The sequence below is a fragment of the Natator depressus genome, chromosome 1, assembly GCF_965152275.1.
Source record: "Natator depressus isolate rNatDep1 chromosome 1, rNatDep2.hap1, whole genome shotgun sequence".
Lineage (NCBI taxonomy): Eukaryota > Metazoa > Chordata > Testudines > Cheloniidae > Natator > Natator depressus.
Window position 1 is genome coordinate 291,022,297 of NC_134234.1, and position 12,149 is coordinate 291,034,445.

General features: G+C 42.7%; 1 long non-coding RNA gene across 1 annotated transcript in view; it reads right to left on the bottom strand.

Annotated features, from left to right (window-relative positions):
* Positions 1 to 591: 591 nt before the first annotated feature.
* Positions 592 to 12,149, bottom strand: part of LOC141986833 (uncharacterized) — a 40,204-nt gene continuing 28,646 nt past the window's right edge. The window contains exons 6-7 of the long non-coding RNA XR_012639374.1: positions 1,837 to 2,428; positions 592 to 1,182 (exon numbers count right to left, since the gene is read on the bottom strand). This is a non-coding gene — a long non-coding RNA (uncharacterized LOC141986833). The remainder of the gene's footprint in view (positions 1,183 to 1,836; positions 2,429 to 12,149) is intronic.

The following is a 12,149-nucleotide window of genomic DNA, read 5'->3' on the forward strand; positions in this document are numbered from 1 at the left end:
AGCCTACCCCTTAATGCCATGGCTCAAGAAGCCATACACAGGCAGCCTGGACAGTAGGCAGGAGCTGTTCAACTACAGGCTGAACAAGTGCAGAATGGTAGTAGAATGTGCATTTGGATGTTTAAAAGCGCGCTGGTGCAGTTTACTGACTCGCTTAGACTTCAGCAAAACCAATATTCTCATTGTTATTACTGCTTGCTGTGCGCTCCACAATATCTGTGAGAGTAAGGGGGAGACGTTTATGGCGGGGTGGGATGTTGAGGCAAATCGCCTGGCCACTGGTTACATGCTGCCAGACACCAGGGTGGTTAGAAGAGCACAGGAGGGCGCAGTACACAACAGAGAAGCTTTGAAAACCAGTTTCATGACTGGCCAGGCTACGGTGTGAAAGTTCTGTTTGTTTCTCCTTGATGAAACCCCACCTCCCTTGGTTCACTCTACTTCCCTGTAAGCTAACCAACCTCCCGTCCTCCCTTCAATCACCGCTTGCAGAGGCAATAAAGTCAATGTTGCTTCACATTCATGCATTCTTTATTAATTCATCACACAAATAGGGAGATAACTACCAAGGTAGCTCAGGAGGGGTGGTGGAGGAGAGAAGCACCAGGAGGGGTGGTGGAGGAGGGAAGGACAAGGCCACACAGCACTTTAAAAGTTTAAAACTTTAAGACTTATTGAATGCCAGCCTTCTGTTGCTTGGGCAATCCTCTGGGGTGGAGTGGCTGGGTGGCCGGAGGCCCCCCCACTGCATTCTTGGGCATCTGGGTGAGGAGGCTATGGAACTTGGGGAGGAGGGCGGTTGGTTACACAAGGGCTGTAGCGGCGGTCTTTGCTCCTGCCTTTCCTGCAGCTCAACCATATGCTGGAGCATATTAGTTTGATCCTCCAGCAACCTCATCATTGAATCCTGCCTCCTCTCATCACGCTGCTGCCACTTATCAGCTTCAGCCCTCTCTTCAGCCCGCCACTTACCCTCTTCACCCCGCCACCTCTCCTCCCAGTCATTTTGTGCTTTCCTGCACTCTGACATTGTCTGCCTCCATGCATTCATCTGTGCTCTGTCAGTGTGGGAGGACAGCATGAGCTCAGAGAACATTTCATCGCAAGTGCATTTTTTTCGCCTTCTAATCTTCGCTAGCCTCTGAGAAAGAGAAGATCCTGTGATCCTTGAAACACATGCAGCTGGTGCCGAAAAAAAAAAGGAACAGTGGTATTTAAAAAGACATTTTATAAAACAGTGGCTACACTCTTTCACAGTAAACCTTGCTGTTAACATTACATACATAGCACATGTGCTTTCGTTACAAGGTCGCATTTTGCCTTCCCCCACTGTGTGGCTAACCCCTCCCCGCTCCCTGTGGCTAACAGCAGGGAACATTTCTGTTCAGTCACAGGCAAACAGCCCAGCAGGAATGGCCACCTCTGAATGTCCCCTTAAGAAAAGCACCCTATTTCAACCAGGTGACCATGAATGATATCACTCTCCTGAGGATAACACAGAGAGATAAAGAATGGATGTTGTTTGAACACCAGCAAACATACGCTGCAATGCTTTGTTCTGCAATTATTCCCAACTATGTGCTACTGGCCTGGCGTGGTAAAGTGTCCTACCATGGTGGACAGAATAAGGCTGCCCTCCCCAGAAACTTTTTGATAAGGCTTTGGGAGTACATCCAGGAGAGCTTTATGGAGATGTCCCTGGAGGATTTCCGCTCCATCCCCAGACACGTTAACAGACTTTTCCAGTAGCTGTACTGGCCGCGAATGCCAGGGAAAATTAATAATTAAACACGCTTGCTTTTAAACCATGTATACTATTTAAGAAGGTACACTCACCAGAGGTCCCTTCTCCACCTGGCGGGTCCGGGATGCAGCCTTGGGTGGGTTCGGGGGGTACTGGCTCCAGGTCCAGGGTGAGAAACAGTTCCTGGCTGTTGGGAAAACCGGTTTCTCTGCTTGCTTGCTGTGAGCTATCTACAACCTCATCATCATCATAATCTTCCTCGTCCCCAAAACCTGCTTCTGTGTTGCCTCCCTCTCCATTGAAGGAGTCAAAGCACATGGTTGGGGTAGTGGTGGCTGAACCCCCTAAAATGGCATGCAGCTCATCATAGAAGCGGCATGTTTGGGGCTCTGACCCGGAGCGGCTGTTTTTTTCTGGTAGGCTTGCCTCAGCTCCTTAAGTTTCACGCAGCGCTGCTTTGGGTACCTGTTATGGCTTCTGTCCTTCATGCCCTGGGAGATTTTGACAAATGTTTTGGCATTTTGAAAACTGGAACAGAGTTCTGTTAGCACGGATTCCTCTCCCCATACAGCGATCAGATCCTGTACCTCCCGTTCGAACCATGCTGGAGCTCTTTTGCAATTCTGGGACTCCATCATGGTCACCTCTGCTGATGAGCTCTGCATTCACCTGCAGCTTGCCACACTGGCCAAACAGGAAATGAGATTCAAAAGTTTGCGGGCCTTTTCCTGTCTACCTGGCCAGTGCATCTGAGTTGAGAGTGCTGTCCAGAGTGGTCACAATGGAGCACTCTGGGATAGCTCCCAGAGGCCAATACAGCTGAATTTGCGTCCACACATCCCCATATTCAACCCGGCAAGGCCGATTTCAGTGCTAATCCCCTTGTCGGGGGTGGAGTAAAGAAATCAATTTTAAGAGCCCTTTAAGTCGAAAAAAAGGGCTTTGTCGTGTGGACAGGTGCAGGGTTAAATCGATTTAACGCTGCTAAATTCGATCTCGACTCCTAGTGTAGACCAGGGCTTAGATTCTATGTGACTGTGGGTGTGTCTACTCAGGATTCTGATTAGACATCACTAGTATAGCAAAGATGAACATGTGAGCCCTGGTTCTTTATTATGACCCTAACCCTTTATGCTGTTTCATTACTGTAGTGGTGAATGGATAGCTTGCAATGGTGGCTCTGGAAAATACCCCAGATGCAAGGGGCCTCTCCAGCTGGCACAAAGCCTATTTAAGTACTCTACACCACTCCCCACTCCCATAACCAAAGGATAAGGGCATGGCCAGAAGTGAAAGGGACCATGTTGAAGGCAGGATGGGATATTCTCAGAGCAGTCTATAGCAGGGCTGTTGAAAGCCAGGATAAGTCGCTGTTCTGGGCGTGGCACCTTCCTTTAATTCAGGAGGCAAGAAGGTGATTTAAGGCCATTTTCCATACCTAGCCCTCTCCTGGGCTGCCTCATGAGAGGGGCAGGCCGGAATCTGGCCTGTGACGTTGTCAGGACAGTTTTGGTCACTGCACACATATGTAGGTAGTAATCTCATTTTAAAGATTTTTTTTTCATATGATCAGGCCAGGGCCATCCAGTGCTCAAACAGTGATGTGAAAGCCAAGCAGCCTGTTCCATTTTGCACATTCTACACTTTGATCATTAGATCCCTTTACACAAAGGGGTCTAAACAGACTGAAAATACAAAGTCACATATTAGTGATGGCTTATGTCCGCCAAGAAACTAACAGAACCACTGTATAAAGAGTGCTGATCTTCAGCATGTTCACATTGCTCATTGATCAATATGTCACATCACTGCAAAAGTAGATTTCCAGTTTTCTATCAAGTGCACCAAATACTGCACATGCCATTTATAAATTGTGCAGCGTATACCAAGCAAAATACTTCATGTAAAGTTAAGACTTCTTTGGCAGTAAACCTGTGTTACCTTATAAAGAACTTTTGATTGGGAACAATTTGTTTTGGAAGTAATCCTTGAAGAATTAATATACACACCCAGGCCCCTTGGCTGCCTACAAAGAGCTCTGATTGATTTCAGAGGGAGCTATGCATGTGCATCCAAGGACAGAGCTTGGTCCAAACAATGTACCAAAGAGAAAAGTTACTACAGACCTTACATTCTCCAACTACATAGTTATAAACTTCAAATGCCAATTTGAATTGCAATGCATGATACACTATTTAAAAAGTGAAAAAAAGATTGGTTAGCATTCCTGCAACCTTTATGAAATAAGGGGTTCTTTGCAAAGAAGAAAAACATTGGGAGAGAACATAAGAATTAGCCATTGGAACAGCGTAACAAGGGATGGAATATTATTTATTTGTTTGTAGAGTCTCCATCACTCAAAGTGTTTAAATCAAGAATGGATGTCTTTCTACAAATTATGCTCTAGCCAATCACAGGTTATCAAGCATAATGCTGGAATTACTGCATGAAATTCTACAACTTGCATTATGCAAGAGGTCAGACTAAATGACTACAATGGTCCCATCTGTCCCATGAAATATATCAATCATACCATATCAGACCACTGGCCAGTCTTTAAGCATGTTTATCCAATACTAGATGTTTCAGATGAAAGTGTAATACTTCCATAATAGACAACTCTGCTATGTTATCGAACACTAGTCCCTAGCTTCAGGCAGCTGGTTTTTCATGAAATATGAGAGCCAATATAATTTTTATAATTAGTATTTTATCTGTGAATGATGTTTTTATTCTCTATATAGAAAGTCTAAGTTCTTTTTTTCCTACTAAGCTCTTTGTCTCCATAATATCTTGAGGCAGTAAGTTCCATGGGCTAATTATGTACCACACTTTTTAGCATCACTGGCTTTTTTCAACCTTAGTGAATGTCCCCTTGTTTCTGTAATATCATCATCATCATCATGTTCCTATTACGCCTCTGGCTTTTAGGGGAGCGATGAAGCTCCTCCACTCCTGTCTGTTTCTGGCAAGTCTTTCAATGGTTCCCCAGCTGTGCCCCAGGTTTTTCAGCTTGGCTTCCACAGCTCTTCACCATGTTGTTTTTGGAAGGCCTCGTTTTCATTTGCCTTCAGGTGTCCATCTTATTGCTACTCTGGTGGTGGAATCAGTTTCCATCCAAAGCACATGATCGATCCATCTCCAATGCCTCCTTGCAATGATGGTGCTAAGATCCTGTTGGCTGCACTGTGTCAATAGATCTTGGTTTGAGATTGTTCTGGGTCAAAAGATATGGAGGATTTTGCTGAGGCAGGTTGTATGGAATGAAGACAGTTTGGACATATCATACTTTCTCATTCCCCAGCATTCTGTACTATAAAGTAGTGTTGAAAGTAAGCAGCTCTGATAAATCTTGAGTTTGGTTTTGGTGTTGTATTTTGATGATTTCCAGACTGTATTTAAGCTCCTGAAGGTGTTCCTGGCTTTATTGATTTTGTTCCGGATGTCCTGGCTGATGGTGCTGCCCAAGTATGTGAATGTTTCTATGTGGGTGAGAACATAATCCTCTATCCATACTGGTGATGGTGAGGCAATATTAAAGGTCATGATATCTGTCTTATTGCAATTGATTTTCAGTCCAATTTTCTGGCTGAATGCATTGAGTCGAGTTGTTTTTTCTTGTATATGGTTGGGTATGTGATACGAGAGTGACACCATCTGCGAAGTCCAGGTCTTCTCATCAGGAACAAACAAGGACACCTATTAACAACTGAAAAAGAACAGAAATGCGCTGGACAGAGCATTTCAAAGAATTGATGAACAGGGAGCAAACATCCAGGAGACAGAAGATCTTGATATAAACAGACACCCCAACTAAGGAAGAGATCATTCAAGCCATCAAATCCTTAAAAAATGGGAAAACTCCTGGCAAGGATAACTTGAATGCAGAATTGTTCAAGGTAAATCCTAAATTAGCAGCATCCATCCTGGCCCCTCTATTTACATCCATCTGGGAAAGGGAAAAAGTGCCAGATGAGTGGACCAATGGAGTTATAGTGAAGATACCAAAGAAAGGAACTCTCAGTGGTTGTAATAACTGGCATGGTATCACACTTTTATCTGTGCCAAGCAAAGTATTGTGTAAGATCACAGTCCATTGTATATCAGAGGCAGTTGATAGCATTCTCAGAAAAGAGCAAGCTGGTTTTCTGAAAGGGCATGGATGCACAGACCAGATCTTCACTCTACAAAACATAATAGAACAGTGCTTAAAATGGCAATGGCAACTCTACATAAATTTCATAGACTTTGAGAAGGCTTTTGAGAGCATTCATAGGACCAGCCTATGCACATTCTGCGGGCATATGGAATTTCTTTCCGTATAATCAACGTCATCAAAAGCTTCTATTTCAACTTTACATGAAGTGTTGATCACAGTGGCTCAGATTTGAAGTCAAAACAGGAGGGTGTCATGTCTGCAATCCTATTCAACATTGCCATCGATTGGGTAATGTGGCGTACAACAGAAGACATGCCAAGAGGCATTCTGTAATATGGAAAAGGTAAATATAAGTGACTGAACCTCTCTGTGCCTATCAATATTTCACATTCCTCTGCCATGTCACTGCCCTAAAAATAGTCCTAGTATTTTTCATCTCCACTCTAGGTGCTACTCTAAAACAAATAACGGCTTGGGAAGACTGTATTACAGTAGTGCCTACCTAGAGGTCCCAATCAAGATCAGGCCTCACTGGGCTAGGCACTGTGCAATCACATAGAAATTCATAGATTTTTAAGACCAGAAGGGACCATTGTGATCATTTAGGCTGACCTCCTGCATAACACAGACCACACGATTTCCCTGAATTAATTCCTATTTGATCAAGATCTTAGAAAAACATCCAGTCTTGATTTTAAAATTTTGAGTGATGGAGAATCCACCATAGCCCTCAGTAAATTATTCCAACTGTTAATTGCTGTCACTGTTAAAAGTTTGTGCCTCCAGTCTAAACCTGTCTATCCAGTGAAGGAAAACTCATGACACAAAAGAATTTATAGTCTGAATGAAGAAGACAGACAACAGGTAGAAGGGGAAACAGGCACAAAGAGGTGAACTGATTTTCTCAAGGTCACATAGTAGTTCAGCAGTAGAACCAGGAATAGAACCCAGGTCTCCTGAATTCTCAGGTCAAACAGACAATCCGCTCAACTACACTGCCTCTGAAGAGGCTATTGTTTCTATTATGCTTCTCTCACCCATTTTTGTCTTTCTGCTACATGCTTTTTGAAATAGAGTAACTCACACTGAACTCAGCATTCTGAGTACAGCTCAGGGTACACTATTGATTCAAATATTATGGCAGCATAATAGTTTCAATAGTGCTCTCTATCCCTTTCTAACATATTGTTTAGTTTTATCTTTAGTGTGCAATGACTAGATGTTTTCATTGAACCAGCCACAATGATATTTAGATTAGTTTTCTGAGTGGCTACATTTAATTTTTAACTCAAATGATCCTTCCCAAAATGTATTATCTTCCATGTGTCTATATTCAATTTAGTTTGCTATCATGTCACCTAATTGACAAGCTTTGTTAGAGGTCCTATAAGTTCCTTAGTCAAAACTGGAAGTGACTGATGTAAATAAACTGTCATCCACACTTTTTGCTGCACTGCACCGTTTGCTCCCTCATTCAAAGGATTAACATTAAACATCAGCCATAGTATAGATCCTTGTGTTATCCCAGCAACCTCCTTTCATATGGAAAACTGACCAATCATTCTTACCCTCTTTCCGAACCTGTTAAATAACCATGGTGGAGAGTTCTCTCATGCCATATCACTTAATTTTCTCAATAGCCACTTGATATGGACTATATCAAAGGCTTTTTGAAGCAGTACTGTCACAAGGCACATGAATTGTTGTTCACCACCACTGATCTAATAACAGAGACACAGGATATCAAGGTCCTGCTATACTCTGGCTTAAATTTTTATTACTTTCTGTTATTCTTTTTCTTGTGCATTAAATTCCCTTTTTATCTGTCCCAGAACAAAGGAAGAAAGCCTCATGCCTTCTGTAAACAATCTTCAGACTAAATAAGAGTTTTGATTACATGTTTTAAATCACTATTTAGACTTCAGAAAATGTCACATTTTTGGACAAATGAGTATTTCACATGAACCTTTAAGGTGACATCAAGTGAGGGGCAAAAGGATCCTTCACACTGAAAGTCTGGACTCTACCACTTTCGCCAAAATGCTTGCCTCAAGTAATTGAGAAATATTCCCATAAACTCCTCTGATTTTCCCCTTGTAAGGTGATGAGTCATCCCTGAATCAGAGCCGGATTAAGTCACATACCCTGAGGAGTTATTCCTGTGCTAGATTCCAGCCAATCCACAAGTCAGTAACTGGTCAGGTGACTCTCAGGAAAGGTACGTAGGCCTTGCAGGAGGAACAGCAGCTCAGTCTGCTCCACATCACTTTAGGACTTTGAACCCTCCCCTGCCTGATGGTGGCAACAGATTTGCCAAGCCTTAGTCTGATCCAGCCTTGCCCTTGCTCTAGCCCTGTTCCTAATCCTGCTCCAGCCTAGCTTTCACTCTGGCCTTGCTCCAACCCTGCTCTGGACACTTGATTCCAGCTCTAACCTCCTGGGTCCAACCACTAGATCTGACCATCCCCATCAGTTTCTGACACCCTTTCCTTAGCAGATTGTCTCTCTTGGTCCAAGACAACCAGGGTTAAAGAGACATTCAGAGCTCCAAAACAACAAGGAGTCCGGCACCTTAAAGACTAACAAATTTATTTGGGCATAAACTTTTGTAGGTAAAAAACCACTTCTTCAGATGCATGGAGTGAAAATTACAGATGCAGGCATTATATAATGACACATGAAGAGAAGGGAGTTACCTCACAAGGCTCAGATTCAGTCAAGATTCAGAGCTTCGTTCAGCTCATACTTGTCCTATTCCACTTGTGCAGGCCATAACACAAGGACTGATCTATCCAACCCTCTAGGTCCATCACTTGTGAGCCTCCCTTTGGAAAACAGAGTGGCTGCTGTCTCAGGGACATGGTACCTCCTCACTGCCCCCACCCAGGCTGCTGAAGAGCTGATCATCATCCCACAATCTAAGCTTTGACAAGAGTAAAACGGTCACAACAGAACTTCTTTGGGACATTGATTTTTTTCTAGATAATTTAACTTGTAACAGACAGCTTCTTTTGCAGCACAAGGGAGTTCTTACTGCTATATCAGTATGTCTATTATGGTTCTCATCATAGCATCAGGACTGGCTCTCCTAAGAAAAACCAACAACAAATGAACCCTGACTGAAGGAAAACTCTAAGGAGACTATGAATATCTCCTGTCCAGAATAGACATAACTTATATTGTAGCCCTATGATGCTTGAACTTTTTGCATAGGACAGCTTATGGGACAGATCCTCAACTGATGCAAATTGACATATAGCCACTGACTTCAGAGCTAGGCCAACGTGCATCAGCTGAAGATCTGGCCCAGTACATTCTCTCTTATGTTAGAAAGATACATCAAAAGATCTAAGGATACAAAGGCTGACATATACACCAATATGTAGCACTTGTAGGACCCAGCCAGTCTATTAGAATCAAATATAGTATAGGCTTGGATTAAATCCCACATGAAAGATGCAGACACAAGTGTTTAGAAGATGTGTCCTTCTGTGTAGGCGAGACAGCTGCAATTGCTATTTTTAATGCCAATGGTAATAGATCATTATTTATTGGGGGAGGATTAATGGCACATTAATTTTCTCTTGACATTCTCCTTAACCTTTAAGAGAATTCTAGGTCATGGTCTGCTGTCTCTTCCTGACTAACACCAGAAGTCTGATACAGAAGTTTTACAGCACAGGGAAACATTCTGGGTCTTTATTTGCAGTCACTGAAATGAAGAACTTCAAGGAGAAACATGATCCCTATTTATCTGAAAAATTAAATCATTCTGCTGCCTTATCAGTAACATCATGAAATATTCTTTTTTAAATTGGAAGCTTGTGGTTATAGGAGCTAAAAACACATTTTCTTCCAAGCTGCCTACCGTAATACAGTTGCTTTGTTGCACTGCAGCCCAAGATCGCATAGCATGCCCACCTATCACTGCTAGTGAGCTTAGCCAGAGTTCAGACAAACACGATGAGGTAATTTGATGTCATAACCCAGGAAGCAACATCCAACAATAAAATTAGGAAGAGTTCAGAAGAATGAGAGTAAATGAAAGAGGAAAGGAGAGCAAGAAACAAGTTAGAAGGTAAGAATAAGGGATGTGATTCAAGTGCAACTTGGTCATAATGCTTCCTTAATTAGTCTTCAGGGCTCCCCAGTGAGGTAAGTAATATTTGTATAGCACACTGAAGATGTAAAATGCTAATTTATTACTACTACTTAGGGGGAAAGATCTCAAAGGCAAAAGCAGCTACCCATTCAAGTGCAAGGGGAAGGAGCTAGAAGAGGGAGTAAATGACTAACCTAATGGATGACAAGGTGGGTGAGGTAATATCTCTTATCGGACCAACTTCTGCTGGTGAGACAGACAAGCTTTTGCACTTACACAGAAAAACTCTGCATAAGCATGAAAGCTTGTCTCTCTCACCAAACAGAAGTTTGTCCAATAAGGGATATTACCTCACCTACCTTGTCTCTCTAATAGTCTGGGACTGACACAGCTACTTCAACACTGCATATAACCTCACAGGTGGCATTCCCATTGAAATATACACCAGCCCTTACCCCAACTGAATTCCAATGTTTCTCCAATCTAGAGGTTTTAAAGAAAAGGTTATTTTACCTAAAGCCAGCTGCTCTAAGGTGGGCTGTGCATGGCAAACCACTCTTGAAGATCTTGGCTAGCTTGCTTAGGTATGAGACTCTCTTGGTCCTAACAACTTTCAGCAATTTCTTTAGATCCTTAAGCAGCAAATGCCAAAAACTATTGCCATTTGAGCATGATTTGCATATATGCACACACAATAATGCACACATTCAACCTAGTCACCTCCCCAATGTATTTGATCCAATACAGTAATACATTGGTCCCCTGTGATATACACAAAGAAAGGACCAATGCACTACTCAACATTTACCATTACTTTGGGAAATATATTCATGACAAAAAGAAAAGGAGTACTTGTGGCACCTTAGAGACTAACAAATTTATTTGAGCATAAACTTTCGTGAGCTACAGCTCACTTCATCGGATGCTGTAGCTGTAGCTCACGAAAGCTTATGCTCAAATAAATTTGTTAGTCTCTAAGGTGCCACAAGTCCTCCTTTTCTTTTTGTCATGAATATATTTCCCAAAGTAATGGTAAATGTTGAGTAGTGCATTGGTCCTTTCTTTTCTTTTTGCGGATACAGACTAACACGGCTGCTACTCTGAAAAATATTCATGACAGTGACAAGAAGTTGCCACTAGAGGACACTGAATCAACAGCAGACCTTGATAAATGACAGGAGTATGGAAACTAACAAACTGGCTTATGTGCATTCATAACACTTCCTTCTGCTTGGTGGAATAAGTGACTATAAAAGGCATCTGCCAGACCCGCATACTGCTTTGCCCAAGGGGTGGCCCTGCAGGTGAGTAACAGAGTAACCATGTTCCTTTTTAATAAGATCTCAGAGAAGGAGCAGCTATAACAATTCATAAGGCCCTTACTTCCAGTTCCCGGTTCAAAGCTCCCAAACTCAGAGTCCACAAAATTAAGTCTCTGTGTCCCTAAGAGAGACCATCCTCCATTGCAGATTGCATGGCTTCTAGTCCCCTCTCTCTTGCAGCTCTTTACAAGGAATACCTGTCCCCTTCTCAGCTGCATCTTATTAGTGGGTCTCTGGCCCTTAAAAAGGCAAATCACCCTGTTACTGCAACCCATTCTTATTTAATGAAGACTGTAAAATGTGGATGCTTTGATTTGTCAGGTGTTCAGCAAATCTCTTGGTTTGGTAACAGTGAAGTGAGTTTGCTACCCTGCGTTTGGATTTCAGTAGTTTTTATGACTGTCAGCTCCATGGGACAAGGTCCATGCTTTCATCTGTGGTTGGGATGGCCCTAGCCAACATGGTGGGAACTACTGGAAATAGAGCCACCTGAGCAACACAAATCCCTCACAGTCACCTAGCAGGGAAGAAGGGGTTTGCCCTAAACTCAGCCCAGGTTTGGTAGGGAAACCACAAGCTGTGCTGAACTACCCAGAGAAGAAGAGCTGAGTTTTGAGTTCCTAATTCTATTATGAAGGTTTGACCCATTATTTCTCTCAAATAAACAGCTCTATCCACTTCACTTTAGAGCACAGTCAGTTTCTATTTTGTTATTAAACAGAGTGTGACAGTCTCTGCTACTGATATTGCTACTTGTAAACTGCACCATATATGGACTATAGATAGCCAGTAAAATCAGTAGTGGAGAAGAGAAGGCTGTGA